The sequence below is a fragment of the Hemiscyllium ocellatum genome, chromosome 7 (assembly GCF_020745735.1).
Source record: "Hemiscyllium ocellatum isolate sHemOce1 chromosome 7, sHemOce1.pat.X.cur, whole genome shotgun sequence".
NCBI lineage: Eukaryota > Metazoa > Chordata > Chondrichthyes > Orectolobiformes > Hemiscylliidae > Hemiscyllium > Hemiscyllium ocellatum.
This window is the reverse complement of record NC_083407.1, coordinates 59882632-59904244: the sequence shown is the minus strand read 5'-3', so window position 1 is coordinate 59904244 and position 21613 is coordinate 59882632.

The following is a 21613-nucleotide window of genomic DNA, read 5'->3' as shown; positions in this document are numbered from 1 at the left end:
AAGGATTACAAGCTTTCCTAAAATATCACTGAACCTTCCAAACAGGTTAGTCTGCCAGGATCCAGGAGAGAGGAAGAACAGTTAGAGGCAAACATCTCTATGGTTTCTATGCAAGGAAACAAGCGAGAGCTCATGTTCAGATTGAAAAAACAATTTCAGGAGAATTGCAAATAAAGCTGGAAGATTCATCTAACTTGAGTTGGAGAAAGAAACTTCAGGGAAATTCCTCACCATGAAAAATAGTTTTGGGATTAAGAGTTACCAAGCTTGGAGAGGGAAAGAGTGGAAATAAACCCACAAGAACTAAGAATCCCTTCAGTCAGTTCAGAAACAAAATAAGGGATAAATGTGAAGTAGGATTTTTAGTGATGTTAAAAGTAGACGAGGACAGTGTGTTGGTAGTTTGAAATATAAACTGCCAGTGCAATTAGAGAATGGCACTCTGAGGTTATTTGCCACTGCAAAGGTCTCAAAATATGAAATCATGTTATATCATCTTTCCAGCTTTTAAGAGAAAGTTCAAGTTTCTAACAGGGATTTTAACAAGTAGATGTCCCATGGCTACAGTAAATTGGCTGTTTTCTAACAACGGGTCATTATATTTGTAATATGCGTTTCTGCTGATATAGTTGCCAAACAGTGGCCTCCAAGTTGCACTTAGGTTGCAATATGCAGCTGCCTGTGTTTTTTTAATTGGATAATACTTTGTTTTTCTATACTGGGCACCTCTTTATGTACTAATGAAAATAATTAAAAAGTGGAGCTGAATTAAAATAATCCAGTCTATTTTAGTGCAGAAAGTTAAATTGCTGTCAGTAAGTATAAGCCTGAGGTTTGTTACTCTATATTTGCTATTGATGAGTGCTTGCAAATTTCTGGCTCCAAATCAATCTGCAAATTCTCCTCACCAGCAGCAAAGAACCTGCAAGTAATCTTAGCATGAAATGGCTGTTTTCATTTGCCTTTTGACAGGATGTCCAAAATATGATGTATTGTCTCAAAATTTTAGTTATAGTGGATTAATGGATAATTAGTTAGTTATAGTTAAAGAGAGTCAGTTAGATAATTTGAGAATATTCCAGTTATATTGCTATATTATTCAAATATGATTTAAGAACTATATTTTAATGTGTAAGTATACTTATTCATCCTGAGCTCCACTGCCAAACAACTACTATCAGTGTACCAAAGCAACAATGTGTCATTCCATAACGCATTGTGAAATGCAAGAAATACATTCAAAGAATGCATTTGTGACTAAAAGCTGCGATTTGTTTTGAACTTCTGGAAGCCCGAAGACATAATATCCCTAATCTTTTCAATTCTCCCACTCCCATTCCCTTTAACTCCTCCAAAGTCTATACTCTCCTATGCACTCCCACCTCACAGCACTGTATTCTCTTCCCTTCCCACCCATTCAAATTCACCTATACTTCAAAACTTAAAAAAAACCCTCCATCACTGTAGACTCACAACCCTTAATGTGTCGTGGGTAGTGCCATAGAAGATTGGTTCTTATCGATAAACAAGGTAATAAATATTCCAAAAGACTAACTGAAGACCACAAACAAAAGTTTCAAATTTCAGAAAGCAGACATGCCTTATTACATTTCCAAATGCGTGCTACATCCAGTTTAATTATACCTCATCCTTTCTGTATTGTTGCATCACAATAATCACTCAACTGGGATTACTGATATCGGTTGAAACATTGTATTTTACTCAAACATGCAATAACTCCTGTTGGGTTTGTTTTCTGATCACATTTAAGTTGCTTTGTGGTACTTCATCTGTTCTATGTGTTCTGAGCACAGGGCTAGAGATTGCTGGTTTCTAAAAATATACTGAGATGCAAAAACACAAATTGCAAATAATCTGTTTAAAATGATTGGGTACTTGGACCCCAAGGGCGACAAAATAGAATACAGGTGATACAAGCACTTGGTAAACAACCAGCAAAAGACTTGAAAGGAGAACCTAAAGTGAGCAAATACAAACTCCAAAGAACTGTAGATGCTGGATCTCAGAAACAAATACAGAAATTGCTGAAAAAGCTCAGCAGGTCTGGCAGCATCTGTGGAGTTAACATTTTGGTTCCTGTGACCCTTTTTCAGACCCTTGAAGTGGGGGTGGCAGAGCAGAGTTAGCAAGGCTGTGGGCAGGGAGTTGGTGGCATCGGGAGTGTTGATGCCCAATTCTCTGTCATTAAACCTCTAAAACTGATCACTACTCCAAGATGTTACTTGTGTGCAGCTGAGTGCAGAAGTTCTGAATTTGCAGCGTGTCATTCAGGGTTCTGCTACAGACAATATTGAAGACAATCCCATGTTTAGTCCTTTCCTACTTACATCCGTAATTCTTCTGACACTCTACAAAAAGACCATTTTGTACACTGTCAAGGCAGCCGAGGGAAGGTTAATGACCAGGTTTGCAAGCAGGGGCCTACAGATCTTTCCTGGACAGTGTGATGTAGAGGTGGGACCTTCTTTCTCTCGCCAGGACCAACAGTGGAGGCCATAACACCAGACCATGGCATTCTGGTCCACGTTTGCCACCCTGGAGGGGTGGAGGAATGCACAATAATTATAGAATCCATACAATGTGGAAGCAGGCTATTCGACCCCCCAACTCCACACCAACTCTTCAAAGAGCAGTCAATCTAGACCCAACACCAACACCACCACCTCCCCCCCCCACACACACACCTTGTCCCCATAACGCTGCATGTCCCATGTCAATGTCCAATCCACCTAAACTGGATGCAGTTGGCAATTTAACGTGGCCAATCCATCTAACCTGCACATCTTTGGACTATGGAAGGAAATCGGAGCATCTGGAGGAATCCCATGCAAAAATGGGAAGAATGTGTAAACTCCATGCAGACAGTTACTGAGGTTGGAATCAAATCTGGGTCTCTGGTGCTGTGAGGCAGCAGTGCTAACCACTGAGCCAGTATGCCACCCTGTTGGGAGGCAAAATAGGAAGAAGGTCAGCAAGGTGGTGGTGCAATGGTTATGTCTCTGGACTAATAATACAGAACCGCTGGTTCATGTACCAGGGACACGTGTTCAACTCCCACAAAAAGTTTGAGTCTAATAGAAATTTGGAGTGAAAAGCTAGCTCAATAGTGACATTGTCAATTGTCGTAAAAATCCATCTGGTTCACCAGTGCCCTTAAGTAAGGAAATCTGCAGACCTTACATCGTCTAGCCTCCTGTGACTAAAGATTCACAGCAATATGGTTGACTTTTAACTGCCCTCTGGGCGATTAGGGATAGGCAATAAATTGGCTTAGCCAGTAACACTCTCAGCCTGTGAACAAATAAAAGAAAACTGCAAACACAAGTACCACTACCTTCATTCCGAAACCCCTCACTTTGCTGCTTTTCCTACTGCACTCAGCTCCCAACAAGGTTCATGCTCTACTATTCCCATTGTTTTCTGCAATGTCATTTCTCACTCACTGTAACTCCCCAAACCAAACACCACCACTCCCCACCTCTACCAAACGTATTAGTGCCACCTACTTTCACTAATATCTTCCCTTTTCTCATTTCAGAAAAAATCAAGACAAGTGGTGGGCTGTCTGACATTCAGCTCCTGGCCCTCATGTGGAGAGTATCTTGACTCTGACCATGTTGAATAGCTGACTAACCATGTCCTAACCCCCACTCTGTTACTGGAGGCTTCCCTTGCCTTACTGAGACAGGACCCCCCCCAACCAATGACTACATCCCTTGACTTGACTGAGGACTGCTGACAACCATTGACAAGCTTCATGTCTTTGTGTGTGTACTAAATGACCTGGCAGTGCATCATTACTGTGTGCTTGGTCTCTCAATGGGCAAGGCACAAAAAGGTAAGGCAAAACACATCAAAGATGCTGTGGACATCCAGTTGCTTCAAAGTGAGTGAGTGCTAAGAGAGCAAATGAACAGGCCAGAGACACAACTTGGTTCAGTCCATGAGTTGGGTGTGTGACTGAGCGTGAAGTGTCCTTGTTGCAGCATTACAATAATAGATGCCGTTGGCCACACTGAGGTGCAACTTTGAAATGGAGAAAGATATGGTAAATGAATCAGAGATGTGCCTTGAAGTTGGCACATGTTGGATGACAGGTGAAGCAACTGGTGAGCTGAAGTTTTCAAGTATCTGCTCTGACTTCCATGTCAAGAATTCTCAACACTCAGTTTTTTTCATAGTTGGAGTCACAGAGGCAGAGAAATGTACAGCACAGAAACAGACTCTTCGGTCCAAGTCATCTATAATGACCAGATATCCTAAATAAATTTAGTTTCATTTGTCAGCATTTGGCCCATACCCCTCTAAACAATTCGTATTCATATAACCAATCAGATGCCCTTTAAATGTTGTAATTGTACCAGTCTCCACCACTTCCTCTGCAGCTCATACCATACACACACCACTCTCTGCCTGAATGAGTTGTCCCTTAGATCCCTTTTAAGTCTTTCCCCTCTCATGCTAAACCTATGCCCTCCCCAATCCCTGGTAAAAGACCATGTCTAATTACCCTACCCATGTCCTTCATGATTTTATAAACTTCCATAAGGTCACCCCAGTTGGTGGTCAGATAGAAAAACACATGTTAGTGAGGTGCAACGTGCAGTTAAAGTGACTGCTAACAATAAATAAACACCCTCAATCAGCAAATCACTGCTCCCATTGTGAGAATCTCACCTTGATGCCTAGAACTTAGTCAGAAGGTGTTGAGGTGCTGATATTGGACTGGGGTGGACACAGTTTAAAATCACACAACACCAAGTTATAGTCCAACCGGTTTATTTGGAAGTATTAGCTTTCAGAGCGTTGCTCCTTCGTCAGGTAACAGTGCTGTCCCACTAGTTACCTGATGAAGAAGCTCTGCAAGCTAATACTTCCAAATAAATATGTGGGACTATAAGCTGTTGTTGTGTGATGTTTAACTTAGTCAGAAGATGCATTGAGTTGTTATCTCAACAAGACAGACCTCACTAGATTTCTCATGCAATTCTGCCACATATCTCACTGTAGCCCATTTCACTCAGGCTCATATAATATTCTGCCCTCAGGTTTCAAGCAGCATCTTAAATGCATAAAGCAAGGTACAGAGGCAGGGAGGATTGATAAATTAACAAATGGTCAAAACTGTTCAAAGTGAATTTTGGATAGTGTGAAATATTTTACTTTAAATCTAAGAAATATAGAACAGATGATTTTCTAAATGGTGAGAAACTGGAAACAGTGGAAGCCCAAAACAATCTGAGAGTCAAGGTACATCAATCATTAAAATGTCATGAACAAGTACATTAAATACCCAAAAAACCGAATGGAATGACAGCCACTAAATCTGGACGACTTGAAAACAAGCGGTTAGAGTCTTCAAGGGCCATACAAAGCCTTGATTTGACCTCACCCAGAGTATTGTGAACAATTCTGGGCACCGCACCAGAGGAAGTAATACTGCATTGGAAAGAGTACAGTTCAGATCTACCAGATGGATAGTTAAGATTCATGGTGTTAAATTTGAAAAATTACTTAGTCTGTCATTGAATACCTTGGAACTTGGAATGTTAGGGATTGTTTTGATGAAAATGTTTAAGATACTATGGAAACTGATAAGAATTAGAGAAAGAAACTATGTACACTTCCTGTGGACTCTTGGATTAGTTAACATGAGCTTAATGTCAAAGTCAGGCACTTCAGGAAACACATCTAGACACAAAGGGTGGTATAAATTTGGAACGCTCTTCTGAGAATTGCAGTTGATGCTGGATTTTGCATTTTGTTAACCTGAAGTAGTAATGGGTACAGAGTAATAGCCAGTATATGGAGTCAGGCCACTGATCAGCCATGATATCATTCATGGGCGGAATAGACTTGAAGGCTATATGATCTACTTCTGTTCTTATGTTTCTAAGGACAACAGATGTAAGCTGTGCATCTCCAACCTCCTGCCTAATTAACCTGTTCCTGTTAATGTCAGCACCAAGGAGATGGATAACATAGAGAGGGGAAAACAGAAATTAATAATGCAGCAAGGAAAATTATTTGTAGAAAAAACATTGCAGTCAACCGAAAATAAATGTAAGATTGACACAGTTAGGACTGCATACAAGTGAAATTGGGATATTATGCAATCTTGGAATACAGATCAGAAAATATTCTCATTGGAAAAACAAAACTGTATCTTGCAATTAGCAAATAACAGAAATTAAAGTTTCTACACTACAATTATTTTCAATTATAGAGTTGAAAGATAATGTTTACTTATATAACATGGAGGTTATTCTGCCATTTATTTAGATCTTAAGATGAATAAAATTGGTAATAGTGTGCAATACAGAGAGATGCCTTATGAAATATCTATGAGGTACATCATGTTATCTATAAAGCTGTAAAATGGCTTGAAATATTTATATATGTATGTATGTAATTTGCAAAGCATTCATACTTATTCCCTATTTCTTACAACAGAAGGTTTTCTTTGTGTCTTTTAAATATCCAGTTAACGGTTAGGATAATGGAAAAGATCTTTATTTCCGATAGGTGACAGCTATCCAACTTTTTCAATGTTATTATCACAGAGTTTCATTGAGCTTTGCTGCTCAACTAGCTTGAGCTCATAACCATGATAATGAAAAATGTGAAGAATCATCTTAAAAAAAATTATTTATATAACATTGTCAACTTCCTCAGGATATCCTAAATTCCTTCATAGCCAATGAGTTATTTTTGTGTGTATCCACTGTTGTTTTGTAGACAAGTGCAGTAGGTAATTTGTGTACAGAAAAATCCCACAAAAAAGAACTAGTTTGAAATAAATGACCAATTAATCTTTTTTGTTAGAATTGGTTGGAGTATAAATGCTGGCTTCAACATTTGGAGAACTCATCTGTTCTTTTTTCAAGCACAAGATCTTTTACATCCACCTATTACTGCTCTGTTCCTGTTTAAACAAAGAACAAAGAACAACACAGCACAGGAACAGGCCCTTCAGCCCTTCAAACTCCTCAACTTCCTGCGTTCCAGTGAAACCAAACCCAGTCTATCCAACCTTTCTTCATCGCTAAACTCCTTTGTACCAGGCAACATCCTGGTAAACCTTTTATGTACCCTGTCCAAAGTACCCACATCCTTCTGGTAATGTGGCGACCAGAACTGTATTCAATGTGCAGTTTAATGTGCAGATTGGAGAGAGGAGTGGCGATTTACTTCTTTAAGTAAAGTTTTCTGGGAATATTCTCTAACAATTTGGAATGTATTTTCATATCTTGATTCTCTTTGATTCCAGCCAAATGGTTAAATTTGCAATTTGCCACTCTAGTTTCCTTATCTAATGCTTTGGGCATCTGCTTTAGAATATGTGCCAAAGGGAATGTAATTTTACTGTGCTGCATTGTGTTACAATGTTGTAATAATAATCCATCTATTTATTGTTCTTATGCAATAACTGTAGTCATTAGTGAATGGCAATGACCATGATGACTAAATTTTATCCAATAGACAGGAAGTAATGTTCCCACATGTGATTTAGCATTTAGTCAGGCTTAGCCACGCATAGCTATGTATGAATCAGATGTTGAAGTATTCACCTTATGTTTTGACTAATGCTGTTTTATTTGGCATACCTTACACCATGTATAATGCAGTGTGGAATTAGTCCCTCCTACCTTGAGTGAAGTTTTGAATGTGTAAATGTGACTGAACAGGATATCGTGGTTATAAGGACAGGTTAGGAACTGAATTTTGGGACAACAAATCACTGTCCAAACCGTTCAATTAAAATAGAAAGGAGAGTTGGAAGCTAATTGCAATTATATTAAAGAACATTCTTATGAAAATTGCTGAATCTTTTAGGAATATGTGATTTAGAAAATTGTCTACCTATTATAAAATATATCATTGATCATTTTTAAATGTTTCAATGACAATTAGAAGAGTTGAAATGCATGAACTTCCAAGAAATATAAGGGGAAATGGCTGTTAATAGTGTTATGCAAATTGTAGTAATATGCAGTTTTCAGAAGTTTGATTTCTGTAGGTTATTTCTGCTAGCAGCAAACAAAAGTTTAGATTTTATGCATCTGCTATAATGACCGTTTAATACTTCTCTTAACAGTTAATGAGCCTCTCAGCCTAGTACAAATATTAATCCAGTTGTGTAATGTGCAATGTTTTAGGTAATAAAATCCTAATTAACAATGAATTCCTGCAAGTTCTTACCAATATGCTCTGGAGTGATGCAATCCAACCCACAAATAGTCATAAGATCATTTTTTAGTGATATTGTTTGAATGATAACTATTGCTTAGGACAGTAAAGCCATGCTGTTCTTCATATCTTACCATGGGAGAGTTTAATTTCAAAGAAGAGAGAAACCAGGACTTTGATTTTTTTCAATATTTTATTTGAAAGCTCTCTTATCTAACAGTGCAGCACTCCTTCAATACAGCATTGAAGTATGAGTCTGGGTTACCTACTGCAGTTTCTGAAGTGAAGCTTGAACTTGTGACTTTTTGATGCAGTGATGTGAGTGTTACCATTGTGTAAAGATTGAGGCTCCTATGTATTCAAAGTTTCTAGTTGTGAAGAAGGTTGACTAGACTCCAGTTGTTAACTCTGCTTTCTGTCCACAGATGTTGCCAGGCCTGCTGACTTTCTACAGCTATTTCTATTTTTGTCTCAGAACTTCAGCATCCACAGTTCTTTGTTTTATTTTATTAGAAAATGAGTGAACCAAGACATTAGACTACTGATAGAGTGAACTCTATGCTAGGGTAGTCTTTGACAAAATATGAATATGCCAGAATCATAAACTGGGATACGAGCAAGAAAAAAAATGTAGGAATGTCATAGCACAGACCAAAACAATTAGAAAATAGAACGTTACAGCCCAGTTCCCTCAGCACTTCCTCATAAGACCTCTGTTGGCCTTTGATGTTGTGCCAACTTGTGAAAATAATCTGATGCCCATCTAACCTACACCATTCCATTATTATCCATATGTATGTCTAATGCTCACTTAAATGCACTTAATTTCAATGAGTCTACTACCATTGCAGGCAGGCCATTCCACACCCCTACTACTCTCTGAGTAAAGAAACTACCCCTAATATCTATCCTAAATCTATCACCCCTCAATTTAAAGCTATGTACCCTCATGTTAGTCTTTACCATCTGAAGAAAAAGGCTCTCACTGTCCATCCTATCTAACCTTCTGATTATCTTATACATGTTAATTAAGGCACCTCTCAACTGTCTTCTCTCCAACGAAAATAGCATCAGTTCCCTCAGCCCTTCCTTATAAGACCTCCTTCCATACCAGGCAATATCCTAGTAAATCTCCTCTGAACACTTTCCAAAGCTTCCACATCCTTCCTTTAATGCAGTGACCAGAACTGCAATACTCCAGATGTGGCCTTACCAGTGTCTTGAACAGCTGAAGCATTACCTTATGGCTCCTAAACTCCATCCTGCTACCAATAAATGCCAACACACCATATGTCTTCTTAACAACCCCATCAACCTGGGTGGCAACTTTCAGGGATTTATGCACCAAGCCACTGATATCTCTCTGTTCATCTACACTGCCAAAAATTTTACCATTAGCCCAGTACTCTGTATTCCTGTTACTTCTTCTGAAGTGAATTACCTCACACTTTTCCTCATTAAACTCCATTTGCCACTTCTCAGCCCAGCTCTGCATCTTATCTATGTGCTTCTGTAACGCACAACATCCTTCGGCACTATCCACAACTCTGTCTACCTTAGTGTCATTTGCAAATTTACTAACCCATCCTTCTACACCCTCGTCCAGGACATTTATAAGAATGACAAACAGCAGAGGCCCCAAAACAGATCCTTGTAGTACCCCACTAGTAACTGATTTCCAGGATGAACATTTCACCTCAACCACCACCCTCTGTCTTCTTACAACTAGCCAATTTCGGATCCAATCCACTAAATCACCTTCAATTCTGAAACTCTGTAATTTGTGCATAGTCTACCATGTGGAACCTTATCACTTTACTGAAGTCCATATATACTACATCAACCGCTTTTCCTTTATCCACTTGTTTTGTCACCTTCTCAAAGAACTCAATAACGTTAGTAAGGCATGACCTATCCTTCACCAAACTGTGTTGATTATCTCTAATCAAATTATTCCTTTCCAGGTGATTATAAATCTATCTCTTATAACATTTTCCATACCTTGCCCACGACTGGCCTATAATTACCAGGGTTGTTCCAATTCCCCTTCTTGAACAAGGGGACAACATTTGCTATCCTCCAGTTTTCTGGCATTACTCCTGTCAACAATGATGACATCAAGATCAAAGCCAAAGGCTCTGCAATCACCTCCCAGACTTCCCAGAGAATCTGAGGATAAATCCTATCCAGTCCAGGGGTCTTATCTATTTTCAGATTTTTCAAAATTGTTCAAACCTCCTCTTTGTCAACCTCAATCCCATCTAATCTAGTAGCCTGTATCTCCATATTCTCATTAACATTGCCCTTTTCCAATGTGAATACTGACAAAAAGTATTAGATTAGATTAGATTTACAGTGTGGAAACAGGCCCTTCGGCCCAACAAGTCCACACCGACCCGCCGAAGCGCAACCCACCCATACCCCTACATTTACCCCTCACCTAACACTACGGGCAATTTAGCATGGCCAATTCACCTGACCCGCACATCTTTGTGACTGTGGGAGGAAACCGGAGCACCCGGAGGAAACCCACGCAGACACAGGGAGAACGTGCAGACTCCACACAGTCAGTCGCCTGAGTCGGGAATTGAACCCGGGTCTCTGGCGCTGTGAGGCAACAGTGCTAACCACTGTGCCACCGTTCATTAAGCGCTCCCCCATGTTCCACGCACAACTTTCCACTACTATCTTCAATTGGCCCTAATCTTTCTCTAAGGTAAAAACAATGACTGCAGATGCTGGAAACCAGATTCTGGATCAGTGGTGCTGGAAGAGCACAGCAGTTCAGGCAGCATCCAACGAGCAGCAAAATCGATGTTTCGGGCAAAAGCCCTTCATTCCTGCTGAAGGGCTTTTGCCCGAAACGTCGATTTCGCTGCTCGTTGGATGCTGCCTGAACTGCTGTGCTCTTCCAGCACCACTGACCCAGAACCTAATCTTTCTCTAGTCATACTTTTATTCCTGATATCCCTATAGAAGGCTTTAGGGCTTTCCTTGATCCTACCCACTAACAACTGCTCATGTCCCCTCCTGGCCCTTCTTAGCCCTCTCTATAGATCTTTTCTGGCTAACTCATAACTCTCAAGCCCCTGAACTAAGCCTTCATGCCTCATCCTCACATAAGCCTCTTCTTCCTCTTGACAAGAACTTTAACTTCTTTAGTAAACCATGGCTCCCTCTCTCGACAACTACCTCCCTGCTGATATATATTTACTTATCAAGGACCTGCAGTAGCTGTTCCTTGAATAAGTTCCACATTTCAAGTGTGTTCATCCCTGCAATTTCCTTCCCCATCCTAATGTATCCTAAATCGTGCCTAATCGTATCATAATTGCTTTCCCCCAGTTAAACCTCTTTCCCTGCAGTATATACCTATCCCTGCCCATTGCTATTGTAAACTTAGCCGAATTGTGGTCACAATCACCAAAGTGCTCACCTACCTCCAAATCTAACACCTGGTCGGGTTCATTCCCAGTAACAATTCCAATATGGCATCTCCTCATGTTAGCCTGTCTACATACTGTTTCAGGAAACCCTTCTGCGCACATTGAACAAAAACTGACCCATCTAAACTACTTGAACTGTAGTATTCCCAGTCAATATTGGGGAAGTTATAGACCCCATAACAACTACCATGTTACTCTTGCTCCTATTGAGAAACATTTTTGCTATTCTTTCCTCTACATCACTGGAACCAATCTGAGGCCTACAGAAAACTCCCAGCAGGGCGACCTTTCCTTTCCTGTTTCTAACCTCAGCCCAAGCTATCTCAGTGGATGAGTCCTCCAATTTATCTCAGCTGCTGTAATATGGCCTTTGATTAACAATGCCACACCCCCCACTTTTACCATCATCTCTGTTCTTGCTGAAACATCTAAATCCCGGAATCTGCAACAATTTTTCCTGTCCCTCCTCTAGCCATGTCTCTGAACTGGGAGAAAATGAGGACTGCAGATGCTGGAGATCAGAGTTGAAAAATGTGTTGCTGGAAAAGTGCAGCAGGTCAGGCAGCATCCAAGAAGCAGGAGAATCGACGTTTCGGGCATGAGCCCTTCTTCAGGAATGAAGAGGGTGTGCCAAGCAGGCTAAGATAAAAGGTAGGGAGGAGGGACTTGGGGGAGGGGCGTTGGGAATGTGATAGGTGGAAGGAGGTTAAGGTGAGGGTGTTAGGCCAGAGAGGAGGGGGGGGGGGGTGCGAGAGGTTGGGAAGAAGACTGCGGGTCAAGAAGGTGGTGCTGAGTCCGAAGGTTGGGACTGAGATAAGATGGGGGGAGGGGAAATGAGGAAGCTGGAGAAATCTGCATTCATCCCTTGTGGTTGGAGGGTTCCTAGGCGGAAGATGAGGCGCTCTTCCTCCATGCGTCGTGTTGCCATGGTCTGGCAATAGAGGAGGCCAAGGACCTGTATGTCCTTGGTGGAGAGGGAGGGAGAGTTAAAGTGTTCAGCCACAGGGCGGTTGGGTTGGTTGGTGCGGGTGTCCCAGAGGTGTTCTCTGAAACGTTCCGCAAGTAGGCGGCCTGTCTCCCCAATGTAGAGGAAGCCACATTGGGTGCAGCGGATGCAGTAAATGATGTGTGTTGAGGTGCAGGTGAATTTGTGAGGGATATGGAAGGATCCCTTGGGGCCTTGGAGGGAAGTGAGGGGGGAGGTGCGGGCGCAAGTTTTGCATTTCTTGCGGTTGCAGGGGAAGGTGCCGGGAGTGGAAGTTGGGTTGGTGGGGGGTGTGGACCTGACAAGGGAGTCGTGGAGGAAGTGGTCTTTCTGGAACACTGATAGGGGAGGGGAGGGAAATATATCTCTGGTGGTGGTGTTTGGAGGTGGCGGAAATGATGAAGGATGTTACGATGTATGTGGAGGTTGGTGGGGTAGTAGGTGAGGACAAGTGGGGTTCTGTCATGGTGGTGATTGGAGGGGCGGGGTTCAAGGGCGGAAGAGCGGGAAGTGGAGGAGATGCGGTGGAGAGCATCGTCAACCACGTCTGAGGGGAAATTGAAGTGTTTGAAGAAGGAGGCCATCTGGGTTGTTCAGTATTGGAATTGGTCCTCCTGGGAGCAGCTGCGGCAGAGGCAAAGGAATTGGGAATATGGGATGGCGTTTTTACAGAGGGCAGGGTGGGAGGAGGTGTAATCTAGGTAGCTGTGGGAGTCGGTCAGTTTATGTCTCTGAACTGGCCACAACATCGAAATCCCAGGTACTAATCCATGCTGTGGGTTCATCTACCTTATTCTGGATGCTCCTGGCATTGAAGTACACACATTTCAAACCAACATCGTGATTGCTGGTGCCAACTCGCAACGTTGTTAACCTATTCCTGGCCTCACTACCCTCAACCTCCTGTTCACTGGAACCTCAATTCAGTAGTTTCTGTCCATAGTTTCTTGCTTTGTTTCACTTGGATTTTTTTCTTGTTTTTCGAAAACAGTCACAATATGAATTTCCTTTACCAAACACTCCATGCTTCAACAATATGTTGCAAAAGACATTTTCTCTTTCGCTTTCTCCTCACTTTGTGACATTTCAATTTGATAGTTCTTTGCAGTTGCTTCCTCAACTGGAAGAAACTGCCTAGCCCCTGATTAACATGAACAGTGATGAGATTGGAAAAATCACATACTCAATGTTTGAAAAAAATTTCCAATTTTTAATTCAAAATTTTAATAGTGAGTTGTGAGTCCTGCTACTGAGTGGCAAGGGGCTTCTTTGCATTAATATCTCATTATTGCCTATTCCCACCTCATTTATATATAAGTTGTCATATTATATCTGGTGCCCTGATGGTTCTAGCTCGCTCTTTGCTCTTACAGACCTCTGCGTTGGCTAGCACTGCCCTGCAGCTCTGGACATGCTCGATGGTGACCCCTCTGCAAACAGAGGTTGGCATTTGAAGTGCACCAGCCTCACCACATCATCATGGTACATTTCCATCACACTTAAAATAGTGTTCCTCACTTTAATATTGCACCTTGGAGCTCACTGACAACTTCCATTGTAATGTTGTTACCAAGCCACATTGTTTACTGAAGTACCCATCTCTTGTACCATTACAGGATGCATCTAAGGCTCTTCATTTACTCTCTTAGCAGTCACTTTGTACCTACTTGGATGTTCACAGTATCTGTGTGTGTCTTGCCTTTTTCAGCAATACCAGCTCTTACAAGCTCAATGTATGTCTGTATTGCCTTGTCTGTTAGTAGAGACACAAAAGCAGGCAGCTTGTCACTGTAGGCAGCAGTGAACAGTCAAGGGGTGGACATGTTGCTGTCTGGCATTATTCTATAATAATGTCACACAAACATCGTGTGCTAACAGTTTAGACAGCAAGCACACTGAATGAACTTCAACCAAAGACTGAGGGGATTTGTCCTAGGCCAACTCAAAGGCACTCAAAGGGGTGTCACCACCATCAGTTCAGGAGCATTGCCTAATCTCAATCCAAGGACTTGGACATGGTTAGTTGATTATTTGGGATGGTCAAGGTGTGGGATTTCATGTGGTTGCAGTCTTGGGAATAGGCCATGGTCAGCCTGCAGGTCAAGTGCAACCAGTAGTGGTAAGAAAGTTGGGGAACTTCACAGTGTTGAGTCAAGGATCTGGTCACTCATAAGTTGGGCCTGTCCTTTCGAGTTGTTCAGGAGGATGGGCCACCATTATTCCTGGAGGTCTGTTCACGGAAAGTCAAGGTGTGTTATCAGAGGCCTGTGCTTTTGGTGGGGACACTGGAGACGTCAGTTGTGGGGATTGGCTGCTGCATGTGGGATGCAGAGAGGACAATATTCATAAAGGGAGCAATTAAACATACAAGTGTGGAACATGATAGAGTATTGTAGAGCATGTGTTATTGTGTGGAGGTGGGGGAAATATTGTCATTGACAGTCACCAGCATCTTGGCCTCAACTGGGGTCAATGTATCATGATGATGAACATAACTAAGCTGTAGGCCTGGGGTTAAGGGGACAAAGTGGGGAGACAAAAACTTAAATAAAAGAATTGGGTGGGAACGTGTGGAAGTTCAAACCTGGTGGGGTTGAAAGTGACTGCAAAGACATAAAGAAAGTGAATATTTGGGGGGTTGACTTGGATTGATAGGCTGAGCCTGTGACACGCTTTATGAAAAGACAATGTTGTTGAGGAGAATATTAAGATACAGGGCTATTAGACTAGATAGGATTGAGGTTCATAAGGAGGAAGTGTTGGCAATTCTGGAAAGTGTGAAAATAAGTAAGTCCCCTGGTCTGGATGGGATACTCTGGGAAGCTAGGGAGGAGATTGCAGAGCCTTTGGATTTGATCTTTATTTTGTCATTGTCTACAGGAATAGTGCCAGAAAACCAGAGGATATCAAACGTTGTCCCCTTGTTCAAGAAAGAGAGTAGAGATGACCCTGATAATTATAGACTAGTGAGCCTTACTTCTATTGTGGATAAAGTTTTGGAAAGGATTATAAGAGATAGGATTATAAGAGAAAGGAATAACTTGATTAGGGTAGTCAGCACGGTTTTGTAAAGGGTAGGTCATGCCTCGCAAACCTCATTGAGTTCTTTGAGAAGGTGACCAAACAGGTGGTTGAGGGTAAAGTAGTTGATGAGGTGTATATGGATTTCAGTAAATAAGGTTTAATAAGGTTTTCCACGGTAGCTATTGTAGAAAATATGGAGTCGTGGGATTGAGGGTGATTTAGTGGTTTGGATCAGAAATTGGCTCATTGTAAGAAGAAGACAGAGGGTGGTGGTTGAGGGGAAATGTTCATCCTGGAGTTCAGTTACTAGTGGGGTACCACAAGGATCTGTTTTGGGGCCACTGCTGCTTGTCATTTTTATAAATGGCCTTTAGGAGGGCATAGAAGGATGGTTAGCAAATTTGCAGATGACACTAATGTCGGTGGAGTTGTGGACATTGCAGAAGGATGATGCAGCTTACAGAGGGACATAAATAAGCTGTAGAGCTGGTCTGAGAGGAGTTTAATGTGGAAAAGTGTGAGGTGATTTACTTTGGAAGGAGTAACAGGAATACAGAGTACTGGGCTAACGGTAAGATTCTTGGTATTGTAGATGAGCAGAGAGATCTCAGTGTCCACGTACATAGATGCCACCCAGGTTGATAGGGTTGTTAAAAAGATGCATGATGTGTTAGCTTTTATCAGTAAAGGGATTGAGTTTCACAGCCTTGAGGTAATGTTGCAGCAGTACAAAACTCTGGTGCGGCTGCACTTGGAGTATTACGTACAGTTCTGGTCACCGCATTATAGGAAGTATGTGGCAGCATTGGAAAGGGTTCAGAGGAGATTTATTAGGATGTTGCCTGGTATGGAGGGAATGCCTTATGAGGAAAGACTGCGGGACTTGGGGCTGTTCGCTTGAGAGAAAGTGATTAAGAGGTGACTTAATAGAGGCATACAAGATGATCAGAGGATTAGATAGGGTTGACAGTGAGATCCTTTTCCCTTGAATGGTGATGGCTAGCATGAGGGGACATAGCTTTAAATTGAGGGGTGATAAATATAGGACAGATGTCAGAGATAGATTCTTTAGTCTGAGAGTAGTAAGGGCCTGGAATGCCCTGCCTGCAACAGTAGTGGTCTCGCCAACATTAGGGGCATTTAAATGGTCATTGGATAAACATATGGATGATAATGGAATAATATATATGTTAGATGGGCTTTAGATTGGTTTCACATGTCAGGGCAACATCGAGCGCTGACGGGCCGGTACTGCGCTGTAATGTTCTAGATATCTGTGTTGCCTTCTATTCTCATCTGAATTGCAAATGTGCAACAGAAATAAAAATGGTTTCCACAACAGCTGAAGTGGTGGAATCGGGGCTTTTATTTCTAAGAAGGTGGGCTCCACATATAAGTGATACAAGAGTCTTCAAGAGCCAATTGCTTTATTGAGGCACTTAGGACGTACAGGTGAAAGACATCTGTAATCACAGAATTGTACTTGCGACCTACATGCAATGATCAATGATGAAGAATACTAATCCTGTTCACAAGTAATCTTGCCCCTGCCATTAGTCATTACAAATTGGCCACAGTAATTTCTGTGAAGGTGAAGCAATCACAGACAACATTTAAAGGAGTCTCCTGTGGACTGAAATTAACAAAGGCAATCCAACATTCCTTGGGCTACTTAACAATGCAGAGATGCTTTCATCTCACCTTGACTCTAAGTATCTTGTGGCACAGTGACCTTTAAGACAGGAGACTCAGGTTCAAGTCCCATATGCTCCAGAGATGGCAATAATACCTCTGAATAGGTTGATTATTAAATATCTCTGCCAATATTCCCTTATATGTTAAGCTGCATTTCTTGGTGGTGTGGGAGGGAGAGTAGGCACAGGGCAAGGTTTCAGCAATCCACAACACTTGCAATCTCCTAATGTATGTGCATGAACATGGGTCGATCAACTTCCATACAGAATATACTGCATAGTCATTGTGTATTGTGCTCTGCACAACTGGAGTAGGCAAGGAGTGGATATGATGGATACTGAAGAGCTGGGAGATTGGCAGCAGTCTTCTGAGGAGAAAGATGATTAGGAGGGCCATCACCTTCAGAATGGGAATGTTGCAGCGTTAGGTGCAACAAGATAGACAACACTTATTTGACTAGGAGAAAGTGAGGACTGCAGATGCTGGAGATCAGAGCTGAAAAATGTGTTGCTGGAAAAGCGCAGCAGGTCAGGCAGCATCTAAGGAGCAGGAGAATCGCCATTTTGGGCATAAGCCCTTCTTCTGAAGAAGGGCTTATGCCCGAAATGTAGATTCTCCTTCTCCTTGGATGCTGCCTGCCTGCTGCGCCTTTCCAGCAACACATTTTTCAACACTTATTTGACACCAGCTTCCAATAGATCTGAGGTGGGTGAAGTCATCATTCATTGACTGCAAATGTGTTGCTGTGAAGGCAAACAAGTCCCTGTTCCCAGAAGCAAATGCAACTTTTTTTTGTTTATGCCTTCTTCACTTTTCCTGTTGTTTAATCAAACTTAACGGTTTCAATTGTTGTGACCTATGATGCTCCCAAATTGAACAATGATAATGTCATGGTGCACAGCATTGATAAAGAGTAGCATTCCTTCAGATAGTGTCCTAACATGGGATGGCACTAAGGATGGGTAACCTCTGTAGCTATGTACAGGAACAGCAGTTCAGAGAGATGATGATGAGAGGCAGGACATTTACAATTGTGAGATTCTGTTTCTGAAGAAGATTGACTCATGCCATGCATTCCCTCAGAAGCTTTTTGTTTTAGTTTCCCTCCTACTTTGTTAATTGTGAAGGACTATTCATGGCTGACAGCAGCAGGACTTTACATATGGTGCCGATATTGTGAATCGCAGAAGGAGCTGGCAAAGGTGAGCACTTCTGCCACTGGCGAGTGCATGACAGAACAGAAGTGGCTCCGTAGAGGTGTGGTGCAAATATGTTAAGGCAAACAGTAGAGAATTACTTGAGATACCTTATTTGAGCACACAGAGAAACCTTCCAAGAAACTCCACAAAATTGACATTTATCTGATTTTTGGGAGACTTCAGCCCAATGTCACTAGATCAAATATATTCATAGTTTAAAAACCTCTACTAAAATTCTCTCAGCCTTTTGTGATCGAATTTAAATCGTCTTAAGACTCACTCCTTTACTAAACTTTCTATCTCTGCTTCAGGCTGAATAGCTTTCTAATCATTGAATGTCCTAATTAACAGAATTTCTAAGCTAACATAGCACTTCAACTGTAAATTAACCAATGTTTTATTTAAATTCATCATTACTTATTCATTCTTGTGCTTTTTGTGCCTAGATATGAAACCAAGCATGTTATTCTTTTTTTCTTCTGGTTTGTACCTTGTACATTCTTTCCTGGCCTTATCCTTTTGAACATTTTAGGCAAATCTGTTCCTTTGAGCATCTCTCCATTAAATATCTACCCCCAATCTTTGTTTTCCTTTCAAAACATAATTTCTCACATTTAAAAAGATGAAATTGTCATCTGCTCTACAAGTTTTACTCCGATCTTCTGGTCAGAGGTATTTTTAGAAATTCATTCGTGGAATGAGAGCATTGATGGCTGGGTCAGTATTTATTCTGGATCAGTGGTGCTGGAAGAGCACAGCAGTTCAGGCAATATCCAACGAGCAGCAAAATCGACGTTTCGGGCAAAAGCCCTTCATTGGAAATAAAGGCAGTGAGCCTGAAGCGTGGAGAGATAAGCTTGGGGAGGGTGGGGGTGTGGAGAGAGTAGCACAGAGTACAATGGGTGAGTGGGGGAGGAGATTAAGTTGATAGGTCAGGGAGGAGAGGGTGGCGTGGATAGGTGGAAAAGGAGCTAGGCGGGTCGGACAAGTCCGGACAAGTCATGGGGACAGTGGCTGGAAGTTTGAAACTAGGATGAGGTGGGGGAAGGGGAAATGAGGAAGCTATTGAAGTCCACATTGATGCCCTGGGGTTGAAGTGTTCCGAGGCAGAAGATGAGGCGTTCTTCCTCCAGGCATCTGGTGGTGAGGGAGCGGCGGTGAAGGAGGCCCAGGACTTCCATGTCCTCGGCAGAGTGGGAGGGGGAGTTGAAATGTTGGGCCACGGGGCGGTGTGGTTGATTGGTTCAGGTGTCTCGGAGATGTTCCCTAAAGTGCTCTGCTAGGAGGCGCCCAGTCTCCCCAATGTAGAGGAGACTGCATTGGGAGCAATGCATACAATAAATGATATTAGTGGATGTGCAGGTAAAACTTTATTGCCATCCCTAGTTGGCTTTGAGAAGATGGTGGTGAATGCCTTGTTACACCACTGCAGTCTATTTACGTATGTATATCTACAATGTTATGAAGGAAGTAGTTACAGAATTATGACCCAGTGACATTGAAGGAATGGCAATATATTTCCAAATCAGGAGAAGTGGCTTGGCGGGGAATTTGCAGGTGGTAGTGTTCCCATGTGTCTATACATCCTTCTGATCGTAGTGGCCATGGGTTTGGAACGTGCTGTCTAAGAATCTTTGGTGAATTTTTGTACTGCATCGTGTAGGTGGTGCACATTGCTGCTATTGAGTGTCAGTATGGAGGGAATGGATATTTGTGAATGTGGTGCCAATCAAGTCGTCCTGGATGTTGTCAGGTTTCTTGAGTATTGTCGGAGCTGCACTTAACCAGGCAGTTGGGGAGTATTCCATCACACTCCTTATTTGTGTCTTGTAGGACAGCCAGGAAGTGAGACACTGTTGCAGAATTCCTCACCTCTGAATTGCTCTTGTAACCACTGTAGTTACATGGTAAGTCCAATTATGATTTTGGTTCATGATAACCCCATGATGTTGAAGTGTGTATGATGAAATCTTTACTGGGCCATTTACTTCAATGTACAAAAACTTGTTAAATATGTTATTTGCATTCCAACATGGGTACATAAAAATAACAATGAACTATTAGTACAAGTGAGTCATAATTAGCACTAATGCAAAAATAAAGGCCGGCCACTTGTTCAGATTACACAGAAACTTCATAATCAAAATGGCATGCATCCAGCATCTCAAATTGAGGCGTGGTTCTTCCGCAATTGCCCCTTTACCCTATTTGGCTCAGTGCTGCCACCCTTTGACTCTGAGTCAAAGGACTGTCATTTGAAGTCTCATCTTTGGAATTGAACTCATATGTCCCCCTGAGTGAAGCCCTAAAGAAGTGCAGCATCATTCCATTTTTTTTGCCTTTTGGTGGATATATTAAATCAAGACCCAGCTTCTTCTCCATGTGCATAGAAACGATGCCATGACATTATTCTGAAGGAGAGCAGGCGAGAAATATCCTGTTGATTTCTCATGAGTAAAACAAAATACCTGGTAATTATTGTGTTGGCTGTTTGTGAGAGCTTGCTGTGCTCACATTAGATGCCACCTCCTACCGTGCCATAGTGAGTACACTTCAAAATTGTTTAATAGAAGAACCAGGGGTGGGAATAGGCCATTCAGCCCCTCCAGCCTGCTCTACATCTCACCTCAGTGTCAATTCCACTTTCCTGTACACATTCCATAACCCATTAATCTCCTCTTTAAATGTACACTAAATCCCGACATCCATTGCGTTCTGGGGTAGTGAATTTCACAGATTCATAACCTTTTGAGAGAAGTAACTCCTCCTCATCTCTATCTTACATCTGCTGCTCCTTATCCTAAAACTATGACCTTTCTTTCTACTTCTCTTTCCCCAGACATTAACTTTGTCAATTTCCTTTAGCAGTTTATATACCTCAACTAGTCTCTTATTCTTCTAAACTCTGGACAGTATAGGCCGAAAATCTCTCTTCATAAAACAAATCCCTCACCCCTGGAATCAGTCTAGTGAACTTCCTTTGAGCTGCCTCCAGTTCAACTACACCTATCCTCAAATAAGGGGACCAAAACTTTACACAAAACTCCAGGTGC